At 47.5% G+C, this 26,590-nt stretch overlaps 1 protein-coding gene across 1 annotated transcript in view; it reads left to right on the forward strand.

The window, feature by feature from the left end:
• Positions 1–26,590, forward strand: part of LIN52 (lin-52 DREAM MuvB core complex component) — a 349,735-nt gene that overhangs the window by 23,552 nt on the left and 299,593 nt on the right. The window lies entirely within an intron of this gene.

The following is a 26,590-nucleotide window of genomic DNA, read 5'->3' on the forward strand; positions in this document are numbered from 1 at the left end:
TTTCTGTTTCACCTGTTCACACTGTTGCTCTTTCTAAGGATTTCTTTCGCTTCTCTTTTCTACCCCTGCCTGCCCAACTGTTTTTCACTCTTTGACCGTTCTTCTCTATCTCCCTCCTCGCTTAAATCTTCTTTCTCTTCACCTGTTTTCTTGGGTCCCTCCATCTCCCATCTTCCTACGTTTCCTTCTTTCTTCCTCCTTTCACAAGTGTCCCTCCTTTGTTTTTCTCTGTGTTTGTTTACATACTCTCCGTTCAGCACTACTGCTCTCCTCCAGTATTGCATTTCTTGTTTTCCTTTTCTGCTTAGCCTCTTTCATATCTATGTCTCCGGGTAGAGACCCAGGGTAATCCTTGTAGCGAGGAGAAACAAGCATTTACAATGCAATGGTCTCAGCATTATTAAAGGTAGAGCTATTGGCATTGCTCATGACTTTTTTTTTTTAAACATAAATAAATGGTATTGTCATTTACAAAGGCAATAGGTGAGCATTAGAGAGTAGTAGAGAGTATTCGTGGACACAGAGCCACACACACAGAAAGCCATACACACACAGAGCCACACACACACACACACACACACACACACACACAGAGTCACACACACAGAGAGCCACACACACACACAGAGCCCCACACACACACACACACAGGCCCCCCTCCCCACACACACACAGATCCCCACACACACACAGAGCCCCACACACACACACACAGAGCCACACACACACACAGAGCCCCCCCCACACACACACACAGAGCCCCACACACAGAGCCACACACACATACACAGAGCCCCACAAACACAGAGCCCCACACACACAGAGCCCCACACACAGAGCCACACCCACACACAGAGAGCCCCCCCCACACACACACACACAGAGCCCCCCCACACACACACAGAGCCCCCCCCACACACACACAGAGCCCCCCCCACACACACAGAGCCCCCCCCCCCACACACACACAGAGCATCCCGTTTTTTTCTTTAAGGAAAACAGGCTGCATTAAAAAAAATATGCTTTATAGAAAAATCAGTCACAGACATGGTGGTCTACCATCCCTGCAAGTACTGGCCATACCCAAAGGTCGCAAATTGCAACCTGCCTCATGTGATTGATGAGGCGGGTAATTTACGACCGCATTAGGAATCTCAAATAGTGTCTGAAACACTCTTGTACATTCAAATTTGCGACACAAAACTGAATGGTCGTACATCTGGCCCCAAGTTACCTCGTTTTACACTTCACTTTCCCAAGGTAGTGATAGCAACGCAGAGATGGCTTACGCAAAGTGCAGTAGAGAGATAGTGATTCAGATACAGCATAAAACACAATATTGTCAATTCTATGACTCTTGAGACTAGGGTCTTAATGTAGTGAGCAGTATGGAATAAAGCACTCCATGACTCACTGACCACACCATGTACATGCTTCGATTCCCATAAGCCCACTCTGCTTCCCCCACCCCTAGTCTTTGTCCCCCTATCTGCCCACCTAAAGCCCCACTCCCACCTTGCTGGCATTAATGTGGCCCTTGGGCACACCACAGACTATACTTTGTAGCCCCTGGGAACATTTTTCAAGCACCCATGACATAATAGAACAAGTAGAGGGTACAGAATGACTCTCCCCTAATAGTCATATTAAGGGGGGGGGGCAAGCTCTGTTTTTGTGTCATCATGTGACCAATAAGCAAAAATATATAATTGACAGCTGCACTCTAACAAATATAAACAAGATTTTAACCACTCTTGAAGTATTGTCAGTATTCAGCAATTTGGACTTAAAAATCAGTCAACCACCAAATTCAAAAGCATCTAGCATCGAAGAACATCATAGGATTCATAACTTCTGAGAGAACATTCCGGTTTTAAAGACTAATATTTGAATTAGCTACAGCAGCGCCTAGGCTTCAAAGGTTGATGCGCAGTTTGTTCAAGGAGGAAAGGCATGTACAATATTTTCAAGACAATACACTAATCTACAGAAACAAACATGGCAAAAAATTGGAGTAGTTGCCAATTATCTTAGAAACCACACATTTAAATAAAAAGTGCAAATTTTGATTACGTGAACAGGAGTATCTAGGTCATATAATCTCCGGGCATAGAAACCGACCCAAACAGGATTTATTTAAGGCAGTAAAGTTCATTCCTGGACCTGAGAATAAATAACATATGTGCAAATAACTGAATATTATGCCAAGTTTTTGTATCACTACGGTGGAAAAACACTAATAGAAAAACGGCTAGCGCATGGTCACTACAGTGGTACATAATAATTACGCCACGCATAATTGTGCATTATGTGACGAACAGTCCACTTCTGACACATTAACAAATGATAACAAATCCTCAACAACAAAAAAGCTAACGGACTGAGACTGGTGGGGAGCCCAGGGTATCCCTCGCTTCACTGTTAAGGACCACTATTCTTTACAAGGTTTAGGCCGTGTGCCCTATTCCTACGCATAGCAAATTGAAAGTACAGATTGAGGCAAGGAAGAAAGTCTCAAATAGACCGTCAGCGAACTGCTTTGTGAGGGACAACACCCATGTCACTAGACCCAACGATTATGTATTCACACTTGAATATTAGAAGTTACCTATTGTAGCAGTACAGAGTCATGCCGTCACCATGAATCAAACACCGAATGCCATGTGGTCTTGCGCCTCAACAAAATAAAGCAAGACTTCATTTGCATATCCAAGGATCCACGAATGTGTATATTACAACGTTTACAGACTTGTGAGTTACCTACAGATCTCAACCCGTCCACTCTGCTTTTACGCACTAATTTCATTCTCGTGGTACACTTTTGGTAGACCATCCATGTAACTCTTACACCATGGGACTACTCACTATATGCCATTGCTCACCAAATCCAGACTTCAGCGTATTCATCAACAATTCACTCCCCTCCGTAGACCTGCCTATGCGCTGAGAACCGTGCCAGTCACCCTCCCTACGCCCTGTCAACTGATTCCCCCATCTGTGCCCACTATAGTTCCCCAGACCATTATCCCTTCCTCCACCTCCTGTGAGCCCGCATCGTCGGACTGGTCCAGGTCGATGTTGAACACGCCAGCCATGGCCTCTGACCTGCGCAGGCCGCTGACCCTTCCCCAAGAGCCGCCACTACTGCGTGTGCCTGCCTCATGGGCTCTAACACATAGTCACCATTAACCGGCTGCAAAGGCATCAGCCGAAACTGCGCCCGCGCCGCGGAATTACGGGCCTTCCCTCTTGCCGTCCACAGACCGGTATGGGCACTGAGCAAGCGCACAACGGCTCTGAAGCCGCACCGCAAACTCTGGTCCTGCGCACTGAACACATCTTGTCAACGCGGTCCTGCGCATGCGGCGAAGCAGCAAACTGGGAAAAGTGAAAGGTGTCCTTAACTCTCTTAAGACTCCATTAGGCTAGAAATAAAATGTTAACGAAACTACAGTTAACACGAAGAGAGAACAAGCAGACACAAGAGCTACGAAGCCGGGTCAGCGCCAAAGCGATGGTGCATGCAGGTAGCAGCTCTCCATCAGCCGCCGGCCAACAACAACAACAACAACAAAAATGGCGGCCGCAAACGTCTGAAATTTTCAGAATCGGGGGCGTGTTTTTGGCGTTCTGAGTGACGGATGACGTCACAGGGCAAAAGAATGCCAAAAACACGCCCCCGAATCCGAAAGAGACGGGGCTTTTTTTAATGGAGTGATGCCCCTCTCCTCCAATGGCTCGCCTCCGTTTAGGAAGCCAGCCAATGTAAATGTAAATGTAAATGTAGTATACTTGTAAAGCGCACAGCTGCCCCAGCAACGGGGCGTCCCGGCGCTGTATAACTCTGGGGAACCCGTCCTGGCTTTCCCTGTGGGATGGTCCCTTGCTGGGAGTCCCCAAGGTGGAGCCAGGCATCCCCGGAATTGGTGGGGCCGTTGTGGAGATTAGGCAAGCTAATGCCCAGAGTTGCCGAGTGGAACCCCTGATTAGAGTAAGCACCGAAGCGAGAATTATCGAGTCCGCTGACCAAGGTCCACGACCCTGCCGCGTGGGGAATTGAACCCTGGTCCCGGGCTGACTTCTGCTCTCAGGCCTGCTGCCTCTAACCAGTGAGCCACACTACTCCACCATGGGGGAGAGAGGCGGGTTCAAGCCCCCCTAACTCAAAAACATAAAATCTTTGGACTCCGCCCACTGCTACGCAGTGCGACGGTCCGAGACCTAAAAATAGGAAGTTGCAATTTTATGCTTTTAGTCAGTTTGGAAGGCTCAAAGTTTGAAAAATATCACAGTGCTGCTTTAATTTCTCACTGGTCAGCCCGAGAAGGTCAGAGGTGGGATTGCAGGCAAAGTTTGCCTTTTGATTTTGTGAAGTAACTTTAATCTGTGATTAGGACAATCCTGCAATTATTAAACACATTTCAGATAGTAAAGCACAGGATGGTCGTAGAACTCTCCATCAGGATCTCTATGATCTACTTATGTTTCCTGTATCTTACTTTATCAACGTTCTCCATCAAATTGTTCTCCCAGGTACACCGTGTATAAGGGCTTTAGCGCTGGTGGCGCCCGGTGCGACAAACCGCTTTTGGTGCCCCCATGTCCCATGACCACCTCCTTGGATTCTCTTCCTACCACCTGCAAAAGTGCCCCTCATCTCTCCTATCTTAAGACATTGCTAAACATAGCACTCCCCTGAGGTCACAGCGCCCTCTCCACAGGTCAGCTTTTAGTGCGGCTTTACCAGCGGCACTGCCCTAAAGCCGCCTTGATTCTGGCTGTGTGGGTTGGCGCCATTGCTCAGTGAGACGCATGGCGTCACTTTGAAAGACTCCTGCAGATTTTTATGGCGGGGTATGGCTGCTTCATATTTCTAAAGTATAAACTAGTGAAAAGCATATCAGCGTACAATAGCGATAGGAAGAACTGGGGGAGATTAGGCAGGGTCAGGGGCCTCTCTAAGGGACTATTTTTGTTAGTTATCGAGAGTGCGTAACAGTACCATGTACATTATGGAATAATGGATTTTCTTAATTGACGTACATAAGACTGTTTTTCTTTTAGCATTCTCCAAGGGACGGATAGATTCATCAGCCAGAGCTGGAGGAATGTAATCAGACCAGATGAAGAAGAAAGCTTGATTGATTAAAATACTCCTATGCTTAGCTTGTAGAGAGCAACTAGTGACTTATGTATGGAGCACTCTTATTAACTTGCTTTGAGTTGTACTGCTGTTGGGTGATGTTTTATTGTCTGAGGTTGGCTTTGGTGGCAAAACCTAACCCAGTGAGTGGGTGTCCTGCATACTCGCTGCCCAGGATTGTAGTGTCTGTTGCTCACACGCACACTAACTCACACTCTCACTCATACATAGATTTCAATGTAGTGGAAAGTACTGGATTGGGTGGAAAAACAATTACTTCATCAGAAGTGGAGTATCCATTTGAGGTTACCTCTTTGAGATTCAAAGGTGGTTAGCACCTAGCTTGCTGTAAAATCGGTTTCTAGGAAATTTCACTCGTGACATAGCTAATTGTGGTTCCTCTAAGTCACCATTTATTTGAAGGTGATGTCAATTATGTGAATTGGTTTTCATGGAACCGTATCATCAAGGCAGGTTGTTGTTCACTACTTCCTCGCTCATCCTTACACCACAAACGGCGAAGATCTCTTTGTGAGCACTAAGAAACCTAATCACGTTCCTTCCTTTCCTTCTCCACAGACCATCCAGATGTTTTCAAGTGCACTGGTACCCGATTTATTTTTTAATGCAATAGACTATGTATAGATAGAAAATAATCGTTGCAAAATCCATCCTGCATGTATTACATTGACTGGAGAAACTCTTTGTTTGATGTACTCTAGTAGCAATGTCTTCTGCACAGATTATTGCAGATGTTTCTGGAGCACATGAAGGTAATGTGCTGCTTTTGGTGTGCTCTTTGAACAATACGAGCCCATGATATTTAGAATAGAGCTAGAAACGCTATGCTTAAGGAAAAGTATCCTTTAGAAAACAACTTTATAGGAAAATGGCTACATACTTCCAGTGTTCCGTAGTATTTCTGCAGCCAGTTTCTTCGTTAGCCCTTTGAGCAAGTGTCTTTTTTTTTTTCACAACCAATTTTATTGAGCAAATGAGCACCAAGAATGTGGCGTCTCCACACCCGAAGATCACCACAACAATATCAATATAGCAGTTCCATAAGCAGCAAAATGATAAAACAGGCTCAGAATATGCTCAGTATACGAACTCCCCAGCAACCCACCCTAGCCCACAACTTTGCCCCCCCTCCCCACTCCAGATACCCCCCCCAACCCCCCCTACCACACGTGTATAGCCGCAACTGAAAAAGAAAGTAGGTGTAATGCCTCCAGGGCCTCGCCGCTTCGGGCCAGAAATGTCACTGCGATCAAGTGTCCTCCTCCTGCTCTGCCGGGGGGTCCAAGAACAGGCCACGATAGTCAGCCCAACGCCTCCAAATTTTGTAGTGCTTGCGTGGGCAGCCCCTCGCCTCAAAGATCGGCCTCTCCAGACCCATAAAATAATCCAACCCAGCCCTCCAAGCAGACAGGGGGGGAGCCCTCACCGACTTCCATGCCCGGGCCAGGTCCCGCTTGGCCACAACCAACCCCAAGAGCAACAAATGACGTTTGTAGACGTTGCCCCCAATCCCTTCCATAATATGTAGCAGACCCAGCCGATGGGTACGTGGAAGGTCCCAGCCCAGGACCTCAGCCAGGCAACTCCACACACCCCTCCAGAACCCAGTCAGCCGGCCACACGACCATACCGTATGCAACAAGGAGCCAGGCACCGCCCCACAGCGCAGGCACTCCGGTGAAGCAATCAAGCCAGCCTTCCACAACCGTTCACGCGTATAGTAAGCGCGGTGCAAGTATTTAAATTGAATCAACCGCAGCCGGACAGCTATAGCGGTTCCGCGCGGGGATTCCAGCGCCTCCCTCCAGTCGTCCTCATCAAGGGGGCCTACATCTACTTCCCACGCCTCCCGAAGGGAGTGTAGGGTGGAGGAGCAATGAATCACAAGTGTCTGGTAGATCCTAGAGACCTTCTTGTCCCCCAGGTCTCCCATAAATACTTTAGCCTCGACAGGGCTGAACTCCGGCAAAGAGTCGAGGCCAGCGATGCTCGGGGCGAGGGCATGCCGTAGCTGGAGGTAACGGAAGAACTGGGACTGAGGCATGAGGAACTCCGCGCGGAGCTCCTCGAAGGACTTAAGAGCGGTGCCGGACATGACCTGGCCCAGCTGCGTGATCCCAATGTTCTCCCAACCCTCAAATCCGGTCAGGGTCGCCAGTTCCGGGAGTAGACCATTATGCCAGAGCGGCGTCTCAGCCGTCAGTCTGCCCCACCATCCCATTCGGCGCAATGACTGCCTCCATACCGCAAAGACCACTCTCGTGACTGATGGCAACCCACGGCGTAGGCGGGCCGAATAAAGGATGGTGTGGAGCGTGCGATCGCCCATAAGCAATCGTTCTAGGGCATAAGCCGGATCACTCCTATCACAATACCACCATTCATTGAGGATAAGTAATTGTGAAGCTTGGTAATAGGAGAGGAGGTCCGAGGTGGCCAAGCCACCACAGTAGGTGGATAAAAAGCACGTCTTCAGAGCCACTCTGGCCGCACCACCATCCCACAGGAAGCGGCCCAATGCTGAATTAACCTGGCGGAACCACTCCAGGCCAATGGGATGAGGGAAATTCTGGAGTTGGTACAGGAGCCGCGGCAGCGCTACCATCTTAAAGATGGCCGATCTCCCGAAAATAGTGAGCGGCATTCTAGACCAGGTCTTAACATCAGCCTGTACCCTCTCCCACACCGGCAATACGCCACGCGCCCAGGCCACGGCCCGCGACTCTGAGAGAAAAACGCCCAGATATTTCAGGCCATCCGTCGCCACTCGCAATTCAGCCGCCCAAGGGTCAGCAACCACTCCGCCACCCAGCACCCACAGGGTTGATTTATTCACGTTAAGATGGAGACCCGAGACCTCACCGAACGCCCGCATGAGCTCCAGAACCCGGGGACCCGACCGCCGCAGATCAGTCAAGAAGAGGAGGACGTCATCAGCATACAGCGCAATCCTATCCGCCAGGTCTGCATTCCAAACAAAGCCACGCAACCGGGTATCTACTCGCACTCTCGACGCCAGAGGTTCCATGGCGAGGGCGAACAGGTACGGGGACAGGGGGCAACCCTGCCGGGTACCGCGACCGATATGGAAGCGCCCAGAGGTAGCTCCGGCCACGCGGACCGAGGCCGTCACGTTGGTGTATAGGAGGCGAACGTACGACAAGAAGACCGGCCCCAGGTTGAGGCGAGCCAACAGTGCGAACAAATACGCCCAACTCACCGAGTCAAAGGCTCGGTCCATATCCGCCAGAAAGAGTGCCGCCTGCTCATCCCTAGCACCCATGGCATCCACCGCGGCCTGTGCCCGTCGGATATTATGCCGGGTGGCCCTGCGAGGCATGAATCCGGCCTGGTCGGGGTGGACCAGGTCAGTAACGTGGGGCAAGAGGCGGTTAGCCAGGGCCTTAGCCAGAATTTTGGCCTCGACGTTAAGTAGAGAGATCGGCCTGTACGAATCGTGTCTATCCGGCGCCCTGCCCGGCTTCAAGAAGACCACAATCTCGGCATGACGCCAGTCCGGCGGCAGTTCTCCCCGATCCCTTGCCGCCTCCAGGGCGCGGCGATAGTGGGGTCCCAGCTGGACGTGAAATTTTTTAAAGAATTCGCTTGGGTAGCCACTCGGGCCGGGCGCCTTACCAGCATTCAACTGACCAAGGGCGTCCCCCAGTTCCTCAGCCGTGAGCGGGACGTCCAGGGCGGTCCTGGTCGCATCCGAGACGGCCCGTGGCATGAGATCGTCAAGATATGCAGATATCATGTCCGTCTCCAAAGGATCACGAGGGGCGTATTGTGCCTCGTAATAACTGGCAAAGCTAGCCGCCAGCAAGTCCGGATCGGTCATGATCGACCCGTCTCCCGCCGCAAGACCCGGCAACGCCAGGGGCTGAAAGGTCGCCTGGCACAACCTATGCAGCATGGTACAGGACTTGTCGCCCCACTGATACACTCTGCTGCGCGTGGCGAGCCACGCCTGCCGGGCTTCCTCATAAAGGACGGAGGCGTACCACTGTTGGGCCTGCAGGAGCTGCCTCACCACGCCATCGTCACCCCCAAGCCGGCCACGCTGCTCCAGCTCCTCCACGCGGGCCGCGGCAGCCACAATAGCCTCCCGATGTTGTCGCCGAGCAGCCACGCACCAAGCTATGTCAATGCCCCGAATGGTGGGCTTCAGCGCCTCCCACACCACCATAGCGTCCGCACCCCCCACGAGATTCTCGCGCCAGAAATGATCAATCGCCCCACGCAGATGATGCACATAGTCGGGTCGCTGCAGCTGCCAGGACGACATCCGCCAACGAAACGGCTGCCTCTTGGAAGGGAGGGTCAGGGTAGCTAGGACAGGGGAGTGATCGGACAGGCCCCGAGGGAGTATCGCAGCATCACTGACTCGACTCAGACAGGCACCCGGCACAAACAGATAGTCAAGTCTCGAAAAGGACCCATGCACCGCCGACACATACGTAAATTCACGCACAGCGGGATGAAGGTGTCGCCACACATCGACCCAGCCCAGGCTACTCACAGTCGCACAGAGTCTGGTGGAAGCAACAACAGGGGGGGGATCCGGTGTAACAGGCACTCGCCTCCGGCGATCCAAGCCCACATCCATAACCTCGTTCCAATCGCCTCCCACCATAGTCAGCACCTCCGGAATCTCATCCCACAGCGCAAACAGCCGCTCAGATAAGGCCCACTGCAGAGGGGGGGGGGCATACACACTACCAAACACCACTGGCTCCGTACCTAACATACCCTTAACGAAAATGTAACGGCCCTGGGGATCAAGCCATTGCTTCTCATGTACATAAGCCACCCTGCGGTGCACCAGAATAGCCACCCCCCGGGAGCCTCTCGTAAAGCCTGCATGGTACACTTGCTGAAAGCCGAACCTCTGGAGGCTCAGGGCCTTGGAACCCAGCATATGAGTCTCCTGGAGCAGCAGAACATCCACCAACTCCCGTTTCCCCCAACGCAGCACAGCCCCACGTTTGATTTTATCCAGCATACCCCTTACATTCCATGTCACAACGCGCAGGGTCTTTTGAGGAGACACAGTCGTATTATTAGCCATCATCATCACAGCGTCCTGTATCCAGCCCGCCGTCCCACCCCGGCGCATTACACAAAGCGACAAAGGCAAAAGCTACACACACGTGCGGTCCCACCCACCCAGCCCAAACACTCAGCAACCCCCCCCAGACCCAAACCCCCCAAAGCATCAGCAAGAAAAGAACTTCCCCCCCCGCCCCACTCCCCCCACCCCAATACCTCAGAGAACATTGAAGTATCTGTCGCGGCATGGAGAGACCCGGGCCCAGAACCGAGAACCCAGGGCCCGCCATACCAATGGATCCCAACATCCCAACCAATACACACTCACCACCCCCCTCCCCACACACTCAACCGCGGGGGTCAGAGGCCCATAGAAGGCACCCCCCGAGTCCCACCATGCACCCAAAAAGATAACAGGAGTTCTCAATTGGGAATAGACTGGCATAGGGAAGTCACGTTAGAACAGTCTCACCAGCCAATGCAGGGCAGCGCAGCATTCAGTAAGTAAGGTCCAGACCCAGCAATGTTCAGCTGCCAGCCTCGGAGTGCTCCGAGTCCCCTGCACCATCCGTCTGCAACGTACTGGCAGAGGCCGACCTCTTCCTAGAGCGGGACCGTCGGTGACGGCCCTTCGGATTTGGGCGAGGCACCTGCTCCGGCGACGATCCCCGGGACCCGCCCGGGTTCAGCCCCGGCTGGGCATGTGGACGAAGTCGTACCGTCTCATCGGTCCAGCGAAACACCTCCTCGGGGGAGTCGAAGAAATGCGTCCGGGACTGGTGCACCACTCGTAGGCGGGCCGGATACAGGAGAGAGTACTGGAGCTTCAGGCCCCGCAGCTTGGCCTTAGCAGCCACGAAGGATTGTCTCTGCTGCTGCACCATCCTCGTGTAGTCGGGAAAGATCATGATGTTATGATTTTCAAAGGTGAGCGAGCCTTTGTTCCTCGCCTCCCGCAGGACGGCATCGCGGTCATGATAATTGAGCAGCCGGGCGATGACTGGTCTAGGGCGCTCACCCTCCGGCGGCCGCTGAGTCAGGGCCCTGTGTGCCCTCTCGATAACAAAGCACGTGGACAGTGTCCCTTCGGGGAGCCAGCCCTCTAACCAGCAAGTGTCTTTTTAATGTGCTATGAAAAAGTTCACCTTTTATTGAAGATCGAAACTGTCTTATTGGAGCATATTAAGGGATCCCGAAATCTGGACTGATTTTTTTTCCAATTCACCACAAAAGGCGCACCACTACTTACTAAAGAATCTAAGCCGTTTTAAAGTGGGGCGCTTACCTAAGTCCCTGTTTGTTCTGCCTTTGGCACACTCAAAAGTGGACATCTTTTCTATCAACAGAAGGGTCAGAGTTACTATAGAATAGTCGTTACCGGAGGTTGGGAGTGGCTACTGCACACTTAACAAAAAACGACTTTTATTTATATCCATAGGTAGCAATGCGTACATTATTATTAATATTTGTGTTTACAATGTAAATTGAGAAAACATAACTTTGGTCGTCACTTCAGGTATTAACCATACAGATCAGTTTTTGACAGAGCAATCAGATAAATAAGCCACAAGGAAGAGGTACCATTGTCCAGGACTCAGATCGTTTATATTTCTTATTCGTTCATCTACGTTGGCAATGTTAGATCACATGCCTTTCTCTGAGTCCCCAGATTCTGTTTATGAGACAGACTATGAACTCTAGATCGTTGTAGGGCAAGAGGACTGCCCATTGGGCCCCTCTCTGTATTGCTGTCCTGTCTCCCGGAAGAGACCCAACATTTTTACCAATTTGTGGTGTGTAGCTTGTATTAATGCTGTCTGCTTTTCATTGGCATAGATGGAGCACACTTTCGACCACCAAATGTTAGGGTTTGTTTACAAAATTGTTCCAGTGTTAAGTGAGCTGTCCTCAGCAGGTAGGTTGCAAGTTTACTTGCAGGGGTTGTTAGTTGGTATACAGAGTTTTCACCTGGAGCTCCATCAATAGGTCCATCGGAAGCTTCACTCCTGTAGCTGCTTCTACCCTCTGAGCCTCTTCTTCACAACAGTGGCGTACTAGTGGGCAGGACCACCACATGTGAAACATGGGACCTCCTCTCCAGCAGAGGTCAGAACTGCCGGTTATTGCTTTCAGTCGAGTGGGACTGAGGTACCATCTGGTTAGGAGCTTGTATGTGTTTTCTTTGTGTTGTACACAAATGAATGATTTTGGTACCCTGTTCCACATCTTTCCCCAAGTGTCACCTGAGCTCTCTTCACCCAGGGCCCTGCTCCAGGCTAACCTGCAGGCGGGGGGGTGTTCTGTGTGTGGTTAAGAACACTATATAGAATGAGGGTCCCTTTTGTTTTGGTTTTATTAAAAAAGCAAGTGTTTGATCTGTGCCTTATCTCTATTGACTTTGGCTTGGACATCTCTATTCCTAATCCAATGCAACAGTTAGGTTAGTCTATATTCGTCATGTGGTTGAAGATGGCAATTATCTATGTAAGTGGCTCTTTCAGCTAGTGACCCTTTCGGTGTAAAAGTTCCCTAAGTGTGTGGGTTCCCTTCATATCAGTGTAAGAAGCCCTTGGTCTGATAGACCAGGTAGAAAATTGAATTTATGGGTGATCAGAGTCATGGGTGATGGAAAAGAGATCATGTCATGAGTGTGTGGTGTAGTCTCTCAGCAATCTTGCAGTGTAGCCTAGAGTGTAGAAGGGGTGTTTTGTATCTTGCTGTGTTTGCATGGCAACCATAATATATTGGATTAGGAGATGTTAGAGTGGTATTGTTTGACTGCAGCGCTAAGTGTAGTGTCAATGGTCTGATGCAAGTCTAGTGATGGGCGCAGTTCAGAGGCTCGGGTGTAACCGACAATACTGGGGAGTCCCACTCCTCCATCAGTCAATTTCCTGAATAGCGTGATTCTAGATGCTCTAGGAGATTTGTTGCCACAAACACAATTGAGAAGTTTATTTTGAACCTGTTTAAGCAATAGTGGTGTATATTGAAGTGGAAGTACTTTTAGAACATAAATCCGGGGAGGAAGTTTATCTTATTGCCGGCGACTCACCCTAGTCAAGATATCTTCAACTTCCCCCATCTGTAAGGAGATTAGGGTTGTCGTGACTAAGACCTTTTTTAGGAACTCCCAGTCCACTCAATCGAAGGTCTTCTCCGAGTCAAACGACAGAAGAACCATTTGTTTGTTGTGTTTTTCTGCAATGTCAGTTAGGTTGTATGTAAGTCTGGTATTGTCTGTTTTTCTGTGCTTGATGAAGCCTAATTGCTCTGAGGAGGTTATGTAGGGACAGGCGTCGTGAATACGTTCAACCAGGATGTCAAAATTCAGTAGCGCAATCTGCCGATATGAGCCGCAGGACGTGGGATTTTTTCCAGGTTTTAATATTAGGGTGATGGTGGACATGGTCATCCTCAGCATGAGCTCTCCAGGTTTGGAGGACAAAATTGTACAGTGTTGCAAGGGGTTGCTAAAATGGTAGCATATACTTTGTAGAAGGTTGCTTATAGCCCATCAGGGCACGCTGATTTATTGGATTTGAGCTGCTTGATCACGACTCGGACTTCGTCGGTCATTATGGGGCCATCAATCAGGATGAAGTCAAGGCCCCTGGCATTGGGGAATACCAAGAACTCCAAGTAGCAGGCGTGTGCCGCCTCATTAAGAGATTGGGCAGAATAGAGCATTGACTAATAGAGGTAAAATGCTTGTGATAGTGGTGTCAAAGTGTGTGTAGATCCCGCCTCATCTCTGATTGCTGAGATAGTATTACTAGTTTGATGTTTGAGCAACTTGTAGGCAATAGTCTGTCTGCCTAGCTGCCTTTCTCATAATACTTCTGGTTTATGCACAGCATTTTCTTTGCTCTTTCCTTCATTAGGAGTTGTTCTAGCTCTCCCTTTGAGACCCGCAGCTCCTGATATGCTCTTGGGTACTGTTTTGTTTGTGACGGAGTCGGACGTCTTGTATCCGGTTCTCCAGGTCTGACTTTTTCTGGGCATATATTTGATTGAAGTGAGCTGTGTGGGAGATAAGGTCACCCCGAATAACTGCTTCCCCCATCCCAGATCACACTCCAGTCTACTTCCCCATTGCCATTTTCTTTAAAATAGTGTTCTAGGGTCTTGAGGGTAGAGACGTGCAGGGTTAGGTCCTAGAATGCTATTTCATTGATTGGCTACCAGTGCTGTGCTGGTCAAGCCGGGAGAGCCAGGTCCAGTAATTGCTGAGTGGTTAGATAAGACCATGAGTAAATAATCAATCCTCCACAAGACAGTGTAGTTGCATTCTCCCTGATGTTGAGTGTGCCAAATATCAGTCAGTGACGGGTCTCGTATGCCATTTTGCTGGGAGAGGGGTCTTAAGTACCAGAGTCTCCCGCAGAAGATCTAACATTCAGTGGCTCCAGTGCAACATTAAGGTCGCTTCTCAACACCAGCAGTCGTCTGCAGAATGCCACTATCCATGGGCCTAGATCTTCATAGAAGGAATGTTTGTAGTAGTTGGGCCCTTGTGGTTCTGATAGAGCAATCTAAGCCTATGAATTGTCCTTCTTTATTTTTTAGTTTGCTATGCACGGTAAAGGATAGGCCTCTTATCAACAGGATCACTACTCCTCTAGTTTTGTTGGAGGCCGTAGCATGATATTATGTAGGGTACCAGTAGGATCGTACTCTAATGGTGTCCTTCTGTAATACATGTATTTCCTGTAGTAATAGTAAGTCTGTTTTTTTGCGTTGCACTCATTTCAATAGTGCTGCTAGTTTTATAGGGGCGTTACAACCCTGGCTTTGAGAGGGGCTATCAGCAGTGTGTTAATCTTTGAGGTTCCTTGAATATGCATCAGCAGTGGTCCGTTGGTGTCACACCCCTGGGAGGGTGTAACCTCACTCATCCATAGTGGTATGGGTAACAAGGACCTGTCTGGGGTGCCCAAAATGAGTAAGGCAAAGAACTGTGGCTTTGTAATTTAACTTGGTAGAGAGGGGTCCAGTGGAAAAATTCTTAAGACAGAACTTATCAAACGAAAACAACAGTAACAGGAAAAACATGTCAAATAAGTTGTGTTCAGATGCATAACTGCTATAAACTTAAAGAGGATAGAATGTTGTGGGACAGCTTCCGAAAAAACTCCAGTGTCACTGGAGGCTATGAGTGATAAAGTATAGAGGAGCGCAAGATGAGCGGAAGTGCATTTGGGATAGATATTTAAAGGCAAGAGAAGGTTACCTGAGGCATATTGCCAATCCCCTCAAGGCATATTGAATCAGGAGAGGCCATGATCCGTGATCAAATGTTAAACCACACGACCCGTCGCTGGGCTTCATCTTGTGAATGACAGCAGGAAGAGCTTAAGATCATCTCTAGCTACCTCTGCTTACGCCACATCGGACGATTGTGGGTGAGAATCTTTCTACAGACGTTGTCAGGGTCTGCATATCCATCGCTTCATTTTGCTTGTCCATGGTATTCTCCATTCAAGGTCTGGTGCAGCCAACGTGGTCCCGGGTTCCTGCTCATGGCTATAGGTCATTGCTGGGAGGTGAAGAAATTCTCACGCTTCCGGTGGGGTCTTCGCTGAAAGTTGTTTATTGTCTTTAGTAAAGTAGATTCTGAAGAGGTAGCCCCATCGATAAGTTATTTTTTCTTTTCGGAAGTGTGTTGTCACTTCTCAGAAATTGCGGTGGCGCCCAGAGTCGCTGGGGAGACAGCCTAAAAGAGTGATATCTGATCCCCCCCTGAAGTGGATCGTGTCGTAGGACCGTGCTGCAGCCATAACAGATTCCTTGATTTGAATTTTTTTTTACTTGTGCCAAGACATCAGGGATTCAGTTTCCATTTTGCTGGAAGGGAGAGAAGACACTATGCTTCTGGTCGAGTGATACCTCAGAGTCCGCTGGCAGTTGCAATAGCTGATAGAACAGGACTGGGACATGTGACTCCAGTGCTGTATTAGGGATACTTTTTGTAGCGGCCTCTAATATGCATATTTTTCCGCCTTGATCTATGTTTGTAGTCCTCCAGTTTTTCTTGAACTAAGTCTGGCATGCTTCTAGTTTATCAAGTCTGAGGTCCCAGTCATTGTTTTCATGAGATGGTTCAGCTAATGACATTTATGATTGGTCGATTCTGTGCTCTGCTTTTTAGATGAAGTGAGCAAGATCCATGATTGCTTTTCGAAAGTCTAGGTAGAGTGCGGTCATGTCTTTTGTGAATTCTGTTAGGCGCAGGGAGATGTTTGCTTCTGTTGATGGTTATTGTAGGTCCTAAAAACTGTAGGGAATATCCGAGGGTTCACGCAGCTGATGGGTTGATTCTGGAGTTGAGGCCTCTCTTATTCCCCTGAATGTGGTTGTGAAACATGTTTTTTATGGATGGGTTCTTCCATAATTTGGATTTATTGGTAGTCATGCCAGTCTATGGCTGATCGGCCTGTCCATGTCATCAAGGATAAGCAACAGCTTTGTTTCAGTGTGAGGTAGTACAGGGGGCAATCAGGTGAATACCCTCCAAGTTACCGCAGAGGTCTATAATAAAGTTGAGTGCACAGGCTGTCCTCCAGGGCACCACCAGCTGGAGAATTCTATTGTTAGGACCCCTAGGTCAGGGCTTGGTAATTGTGCTTTTTGCTGGCTCCAACTTGCTGAACCTCCCCTTCCCTAAATGAAGTGGTGGTTTAGTAGTCTTAGAGATCCAAACGTAGGGCCTGGCCTGTACTCCAGGTTCTTCCAGGTAAGTGTCTATAATATTGGGCCGGGAGAGGTTGCTGTCAAGCAGTGGGGGTTTCCCCAGTTGCCTCCCTTCTCGCCCTCCACTATTGCCGCACTTCGGTGTCGGATGCTCCGCCGATGATTTTTCTCTTGGCCTTAATTTGAGAGCTGTCTATGCTGCCAGGGCACCCTCAGTGTGTGGCTGGCATATCTAAGTCAGTTGTCGCTTCTTCAGCCCCCGAACTCTTGTCCTTGCCCTTCTCTTTCCAACTGTTCCAAATTAGCGCAGGGATTGCACAGGATGTCTCAGTTCATGTCCTGCTTGCTTGTAGGGCTTCATTGGGATAGCCTGGCCTGTCCAGTCATCTCTGGCAATCGTGTGACCGGGCCTGCTGCGTTCACTGCATGACCCTGCTTTTGATAGGCATTAGGATATGCTTGAGGTGGGGGACTGCAGTTTCATAAGACGATGGGTGTCTGCTGGGAACATCTGTTGGTGAGAGGGTGAAGATTCCTGGGAATAAACGGGTACTGCTTGGTGAGATTTGACTATGAAAGTGATTGCTTCAGAATGCAGGTGGGGTACTGTCACCTATGGGGAGCTTTTGGGGCAGGGGCTACTGGTGATAGGTTTACAGCAGGAACGTGGGCCTTTTTTAAAAGACAATGAACTGAAAAAAGTTAACTGCCACCACAGCAGACTCCACTTGTGGTTTTGGGCTCCCTTTTACCATTCTTCACTGATTCCATGTGCTTGCTCATGCTGTATGACATTCTATTAAAAAATGCCTTCAGCTGTTTTCGGTGATGTTGTGTATATCCAGTGTACAAAAGAGAAAAGAACAAAGTTACTGTTCGTTAGCACTGTTCTCTATCATGGTATCTTTCATAGATTCACAAGCTTTTCAGCTTCTTTCAGTGTGGTATTGGATGTTGTGTGGATTGTTGTGTAGCACTTGCAAAAGTAGAACGTCTATGTACTGTTTACCAGTTGTTAGCAGTATTTGATATTTCACGTTTTGAATCACAACATTGCTGGAGTCCATAACGGTGGCTTTCCTAGTTGACTTCCAGTGATGGCTCCATTTCTTGCCTGATTGGCTCAGTGTGAACGTTGCTCTGGTCCAGAGTTGTAGGACTAAGTATGTGGGAGTGCTGTGTCCCTTTGGTAAGCTGTATTGATTCTTGGCCAAGACATGCTGGGCTCTCTGATTATCTCTGTGGCTCTCCTTTGGTGAGAGCCTTACTGTGTCAGTGGTGGTTGACTCAAGCTTAGCCCTGTTTATTGCATTCGGTCAGGATGCACTGAACGAGAGTGAAGCCAGAAGGAACTGGATGGGAGTGACAAAGTGGTTGTTCACGGTGAATAGGGACCACAGGTTGGATTATCCTAATCTGGAACTCGTTTAGTCTAAGAGTAGCTGAGGAAGTCTGATGTTGCTCTTCCCATGAACCATGTTTTTGCCATGGGTTCAAGGGTAGCATACAAAGGAAAGGTGCTGACCTGTTCCGTTTTCTACCCCTCTATTTGGGATTGCTTTAGTGCATGGTTATGTGGTTCATAATGGTGCTGCTCAAGTTATAGTTTGTGGCCCTGTGCAAGAACTGAGGAGCGGCAATCCCGGAGTGGGAAATTAAATGAGATGACAGAAACGAAAGAGAAAGGGTTCCAAGGAGGCGTTCTGATGGGTAGCGACTGCTTCAAGTACTACAATACTACAGTGGAGAGCATACTGAACTTAGATCTGAGGTTCATACCCTGGAAAACCTGCAGAAAGAGTATCAGATGAGGGCTCTGGAGTTCTCGGAAATCCTTCTGTATGACCGATGTGGGGATGTCGAGGGAAGTGAATACGTTGAGCCCTGCATGGGGTTCCATTAATGCATGGGATACCCACACTCCTGTCCAAGTACTACAGCATTTCCATTACCAGGGCCAGATCTAGTTCTGAAGACTCAGAGAACTGTAATAGCGTAAGTAAAAGAAAAAGAAGGGCAGTGGACCACAACAAGATGCCGCACCGACACCGTTATATCCCCAAATTCATATAAGGAGATATGTATGCTCTAGTGTGCACTCCCTGTGAACGCCCTCTGCCCAAAGGGTTCTGCACTACTATAAGGAAACCTTATCAATCTGAAAGCTAGAGGTGCACCACATTAGAAATGTATTCATGAACTAAATATAGTGAAAGAAAATGTGTTACAAATTCATAAGAAATCTTCTCTTTATTGGTGCTTCTTTAAATGCACAGCAAGAATCATTCAGCCAACGCATTTCATCCAATTGAAAATGGTCAGCGTCAGGGCTGTAACATGATAAATATACGCCATATAAAAATACAAATGACAAACAAATAGAGTGTAAAACTTATCAACAAAACAAAAACATTATATAGTGACATACTGACAAACACCACTTCAAAACATATTTTTATGACCGCCTGCACAAATTGTGAAACACAGACATAACATATTGACCATGTGCACCATATAAATAACAATACATCAGTATACAATTGCTAGACATACATAAAAACAGGATCGATACAAAATAGTGAGATTAAAAGAACATGCATTGCCCTGAACAGTAAATCCGTCATGATTGTAACAGATAATCTTAATATACTACAGAGAACAAATACTCCTGGACATTGATCTCTCTAAGTATAACAAGAACACAGAGTTCAGAATACATATGTAAACATCACTTGGTATTAGAACATCTTGTTCATAAGTAATAATCAAACATGTTATGTGGAGGGCAATTTATACAGCCAGTTGATGTGTGGTGTATTTTCATACATGCTAAATAACCTTACATCCATCCGTGATCTCACCGTGCAATGGATCCAATCAATAACAGAAAAATCCGCAAAGGGAGAAAAGAACAAGCATTTACAATGCAACGGTCTCGCCTTCGAAAAAGTTAGAGCTATTGGCATTGTAAATGACAAACTTTTTATTTATGTGTTGGTTTTGAAAATAGATAAATAAATGGCATTGTCATTTACAATCCCAATAGCTTAATCTCTCGCAAATACGAGACCTATTACATTTGCACCCACACCCAGAGAGCCACACACACACACACAGAGCCACACACACACACAGAGCCACACACACACACAGAGCCACACACACACAGAGCCACACACACACAGAGCCACACACACAGAGCAACACACACACACACAGCCACACGCACACACACACACAGCCACACACAGAGCCACACACAGAGCCACACACACACACACACACACAAAGCCACACACACAGAGCCACACACACACACAGAGAGCCACACACACACACGGAGCCACACACACGGAGCCACACACACAGAGCCACACACACACACATGGAGCCAAACACACACACACAGAGCCAGCCAGTGTGCCAAATGCCGATAAGCCCTGTGGTACCAGTGGGGGAGGGCACCTCACTGCGCCTCAATGGCAGCCCCAATCGAGGAAAACCAGTCCCAGGTCTTTGCTGTAAAATGAAGAGGGCAAGCGAGCCAGTGGCACCAGAGCCTGCTCGCTGCATCCCACGCACGTTGACCTCAGCCAGGGTACTCTGCAGAAACCGAGGGGGTCCCCTACCAATGGTAGTCCCTCCTAAGGGAGCCATGCTGTTTACATGCCACGCAGATTGTCCTCGGTACAGGTCTTTGCTGTAAACTGAAGGGGGCGAGGAAGCCAGTCTCACCTGAGCCAGCGCACTGTACACCAGGGCTTTAAGTGGGATGAACCCACTGGGGGTGTCTCTTAAAGGGTTGTGGCCTATGTAATTAAGGGCGTGGCTTAAAAACACCCAAACTAAACATCTGTGCATAGCATAGTGTGCCGCCCATCGGGCATTTTGCTGTTTCTATCGTTGCAGCCAGATATATAACAAAAAAGCAAGCAACATTACACCTACAACAAGCCAGTACTGTTGGCTTTGCCAATGGTTGCTAGCTGCAGAAGATAAATAAGCAATAACTATGACTGCGTTGTATATAATATTGAAAAAGCATCCGTTCCGAAATGATGAAACAGTGAAAGAGCTATAAACAGTCTCTTCGAAGTTACACCCAAGGCAGTGAAGGGTGTTACTGCCGCAGAGTTAACATTTATGTGTTCACCGAGGGTGAGGACACAAATGGAGAGCCTGCTAAGGACCCGTCTCTGCACCTGGTGTAGAACTGCCGGTGCTGGGCACCAGCAAGACCCAGCCCACTTAAAGCCTTGCTGTACCCCACGCACTGACCTCAGCGAGTACCCGCTCGGCAGAAACCGAGGGGGTACCCTTAGAGGCTACCTTCGTTCGGTAGCTGGTCTCGGTGTGCTACATACTGGCTAGTCTCCGCCACGATCGAAGGCAAACACCGGGTGTACCCCGAGGCTATCACTGTTCACTCGCACAAAAATGCTACTTTCAGAATTGTGAGGAGCGTTGTTAAAGGACAGATGACTCATTACATCAAGACGGAAAACTTTGCACTTCCATGGAGTACATGTCTGGGGTATTAGGACACTTTGCAGCTCTTGGAAGGCCACACGGCGCAATACTGCAGCACAACAGACTGGATAGAAAACGGCTCGCATTTTGCATTTTTAAAGTGAACAGGAGTGGTTTACTGTGGAGGGGTACATTATGGAAGATGTTATCAGTCCAGGGGGCTGCGTTGGAAAGGTTTGCCTGCTGGTCTGCTTGCAGCGGAGCCGTAAATGAAGAGTGAAAAGTAGTCTAGAATATAAACAAGCACTCGCCATGACGCAAGTTTTCTCTTTTAGCCCGTCCTTTTCAGACTGGGCTCTTTGACTTCCTGCTGGGGTAAAAGATTCCTTATCTTCTTTATGGGGCCATCTGGACCCATAAAGTATATAAGAAACCTTTTACTTCAGCAGTAAGTCAAGGAACCCAATCTGAAAAGGACGGGGCTTAAAGAGAAAGAAATACGTCATGGCGGCCTCTGCTCCAATGGCTGGCTACCGTTTAGGAGGCCAGCCAATGGAGAAGAGGGGCGGGGCTTAACCCTCGCTAGTGTACACACTCTAAAACATAAAATCTCGCGAGCTCGACTTCGCATGAGGGCAGTACGCCACGCAAGACCTAAAAACAAGAGCAGTGAAGTCCTGGCCACGCAGGACAAGTAAAGAAGTGTGAAGATCTATAAAATATACAGCATACAAAAAGAAAAGTAAATAGTGGAAGCAAAAACACAGGAAAGGGTACATACCACGATAATAGTAAAAGGATTGTAAATTACAAAGTCCAATTGAATAAGAAACGATATGGTTCATCCGTAATGACCATGTGCTATCAATATTGTAGTTCTCACGGTAGTCCATCTAGTGGGGAAAATACATGAAAAACCAGATCAAAGTAAATATCTTACCTTAAAAAGGGAACAGCGGTAAAAGAAACGGGTAATAGAACAAGATGGCTCTGGGGTATGTCAAAGTTACGTTCTCTGATAATAAATACCCAAAAAGAAAGAGTAGGAATTCAAAAGGTTATGTGACATTCCATCCATATGAAGAGTCTGTATGACTATTTCCTGTAATCTAGGTAAGCGTTAGTGGCAGGGCATATCTATCCCATGTGTATGTATTATATGAGAGAACGTATCTTTGACATACCCTGGTTCTATCATCCGTTTCAATGTAACTTTGTTTCTAAGGTATGAGATTTACTTTGCGTTTGTTTTTAGGTCTCCGCTAGAAGCGCGCGAAGCGCGTTCTCGCAGAGAACTATAGCGATCGTGTCAGCTTCTAGCCGAGACCTAATGAGTGGGGACAATAGGTGGCCGCGCGCACCATGAAGACGCATGGCAGAGTCGGATTCTGACGCTTGCCTTGGGATTGGGTCGCGCGCGTCGGAATCCGACTCTGCCATGCGCCTTGGAAACCGAAACCTAAGAGCCGCGCGACGTGAGCTGTCTACGGTAGAAGCTCACGCGCGCGGCTCTTAGGTTTCGGTTTGACTTGTTTGAATATCCTTTTCCCCCCTTCTTTATAGGTTCCACACCAGTCTTCAAAACTGCAGCTATTACGCTTTCCTGGACTGTTGTTATTGCCCTGTTGTTTTGCCCCTCCCGGCTCCTCCTCACCTCACTTCTCGAGGACGGCGACCCAGAGATTCGCCGCAGATTAAGCCCGTCTTAGCCGACTTCCGTGGTGCCACAGAATTATAAGCAGCCTCAGGATTCTCCTCGAGGTACCCTTTTCTTCTCCCGCTCTCTATATTGGCGTTTCCCTCTTTAAGAACACCTTAAAAACTCCATGCAAGCTCCGAAAGAAGCAGTGGCTCAAAGCCATGTCCACGGACTCGCCTTCCTCTACGGTGATCACTTCTGTTTCGCTACTCCTTTTAAAGACTCCTGTTGTATACAGCAAATATTTAAGCTGTTGGAAAAAGCATACTTGTTTTTTTTCGGAAAAAAAATCCATAAGGGTTCAGTGAAAGCTAAATGTATTTTGCTGGCATCCCATGAGACGTGTAGAAAATTTTTTGGGTGCTAGATACCATCAGGAGGTTTGTTTGAGTAGAAAATGTCTTTCAGCTTGATATTTTCTGTGCAAATAAGCCTCCTGCTGGTATTTTGCAACTCATTTTTATGCGTTGTGTGCACCATCTTAAAGTTACACAAAATCACATAATGTGAAATTTGCGAATTTTGCTAGAGAAATTTCAATTTTTCGTTTTCTTCACCCATGCCGTTGACACATAATTTACCTGTTTGTCACGAGAAACAAGGTTATTTAGTTAAACTGATCCTTCTTTTAGTGTCAAGATAAATTGCCCTCTGGCCACTCTTTTACCAGCCTGCCACGATTTTATACCTAGGCCGGTAAATATGTTAGGAAAAGTTTTGTATTCCGGTATTTTTACCCTTCTGAAACATAAACCTAATACATGTAACACATAAATAAATCATTTAAAAAAAAGTATTTGAGAACTGTCGAAGCCCTTTCTGAATGATTAATAGAGCCTCCAGAGAGATGATTGTCATGTTACAAATGAATCCTGACAGTTTTGTATAAATACTTTTCACATAACAGCTCTTAGCTGTCTAATAATAGGAAAATGCAAACAAATGGCTAGCAGGGTAAACTGTCCCGTAGGGCAATCAGGCAGTGCCAGATGGTCTGGTCTGACAGGTCAGTGTGTGGGCCTATTTTATGATGTTGGGGGTCGGATTTTACTTTTGATTCCCTGATATTGCCACAAACATTGCCTGCAGCAAGCACACACGCATGCAGTCTCTCGCGTATTGTCTTTACAAGTTGAAAACGACCCCTGTTTGCAGATTGGGACACTATTTTTGCTCTTATGTTTCCCTAATGGGGGCCAGTTTTATTTTGGTGCCTAGGCCTATTTTCTGTCACAGTCAGACCCTGATAGGCAGTACCTTTTCTAAAAAAACAAAAAAGGTGGCAAACCTAACAAGTCTTTTCACTTGTTTTCTGAATGATGTTCCTGACTGGCCCATTCCATGCAGTCTTTATCTGGTTTGATGTTCCAGGGCAGGGGTCTTCAGCCAGTGGGTTGGGAGCTAAGAGTAGCTCCTCGTCTGCTAGCAAGTATGCCTTAGAGCACAGCGTTTCATTTAAAAGGTATAGAGCTCGGTGTACACAAATGTACATAGTCTACAGATTGACCTCCAAAATCCAAAAGATTAATTCTTGACCATCTATTTTATCAAGTTTTTCTGGGCTCATTCCCCCTTCTAGATTTCAAAATGGAAAGACACTGTACATTATGTGCGCCTCTGTGCAATAACTCTCAGAGTGTGTCAGCACAGGCCTTGGAAAAAATAATTTTGTGAAAGTTGGAGCGGTTTGGATGCAGCAGTAGGGGTGCAAGTGTGCAATGTGGTTGTGAATGCAGTTATAGCTAGTAGAACATGAATGGAACTGGAGGCATCTAAAGGTCTGACTAGTTGTAACAGAGGGATTTGGTGTGGAATATGTGCACTAGTGCATGTTTATTTCTGCTCAAACCACTTGGATGCTAAGGTACCTGATGATCTTCCATGTAATTTCCATTGAAATCAATGGAAACTCCATGACGAGTTACCCTTGTCATTAGCATCCAAGTGGTGTGCCTTTGTGGAGTTGAGTGTGTTGTGCACCTGGTAGTGTGTGTGGAGGTCTGACAGGGAAAGAAATGGGCCCGGTCAACAAAATAAAAGTGCTGGAATTTGTATATTGTGTTAAACTACACAAATCTCTTAAAACCGATATTAATGTTAGCAAACTCCGTAGTTCTCATTTTATATAGTTATAAGCAGGATGGAAGGCTTGCAAATTGCACAGTTCCTCCCATGAAGATGTATTGATTGACCAAACACAGCCCTCGCGACTGATATTTCTTACACTTCTGTTGCGATATGTTCCTCCTTTTCCCTTTAGTGAACCAGCTAGCTGAAAAAAGTGGTCAGCATTTGTAAATAGGACCCATGTGGAACTTGTGAAGACACACTGTATGGGTTTTTTGAAAGGTATGGGAGACTGCATGATTTGTATTTACGCAGACAATTTTGTAATAATATCAGGGAATTAACAGTAAACACAGGCCCAGCTGTCCTTAAAACAGGTCCACAAACTGCTAAAAGAAAATGGCCCACACACTGATCTGTCAGACTAGTGCATCGGACACTACTTGATTGCCTTATAGGCCAGTCCGACCTTGGTCAGAGGGATACTGTGTGAGTGCCTGCCTCTGTGTGTGTCTGTCTTTCTTTGAATCCATTCCTACAAGACAGTGTTATTTGCCGTCCCTGGCAGCTTGAGACCACTAGCATCATTTGGCGTTCTTCCCCTCTCCTCACAGAAGTCCAGTCTGGCAAAACAGTAGCCATTCCTGGCATAATGACGGCAGTCCCTTGCATAATGGTAGCATGTTTTGAGCACCCCAGCCTTAATCTTCGATATTGCAAGTCATTGACCTGTTGTTTGGTATCTTTGGGATCATGGTGTCCTGCTTTGGCATAATATGACCATCCTTGACCTAATTGTTGCCACACCTGATATCATGGTTTCCATCATTATTATATTGTGGGTCTCCTTGGCCTGATCGTGGCACCCCTGGCTCAGTGGTGGCCATCCCGATTATAATTATGGTTATTCTTGATAAATGTTTGGCATCCATAGAATTTTGGTTTCCAGGTGAATCACAATGTTGGCTCTTCCTTTGATAGCATATTGTGGCCTTCCTTTAGATTATGGTGAGCATTACTAGCATGTTATAGTAGTGCCTGGAAAGTAGAAGCTTTCCATGTGAGACACACATACATATGAGCAATTAATGAAAATGGCAAGCTGATGTTTGCCTCTATTGGAATTTGAAAAGTGGGATTTTTTAAGCAAGTTTTCCCCCCAGAAAATGACATTCTGGTTTTAGGTGAGGAAATTCTCAAAGGTGTATATGTTCAGAAACTTATTAGCTGGTTTTTGGAAATCAATGGTACTGTATGTTAAGTTGTGGGGACATATTGCTGACATTCTTTCCTTGATCTAGACTTGCTGATGTGGCATTTATTACTCCTGCAGAGGCATTTCACATTGAGGAATCTTATGTCATTTCGGATGCTCAGGAGTTAGTCACTAATGGTAAACCTAAGTGGTATTACCATTAATGTAACCTTTTCTAATGTGGTCATTA

The sequence above is a fragment of the Lissotriton helveticus genome, chromosome 9 (genome assembly GCF_964261635.1).
Source record: "Lissotriton helveticus chromosome 9, aLisHel1.1, whole genome shotgun sequence".
In the NCBI taxonomy this organism is placed as follows: domain Eukaryota; kingdom Metazoa; phylum Chordata; class Amphibia; order Caudata; family Salamandridae; genus Lissotriton; species Lissotriton helveticus.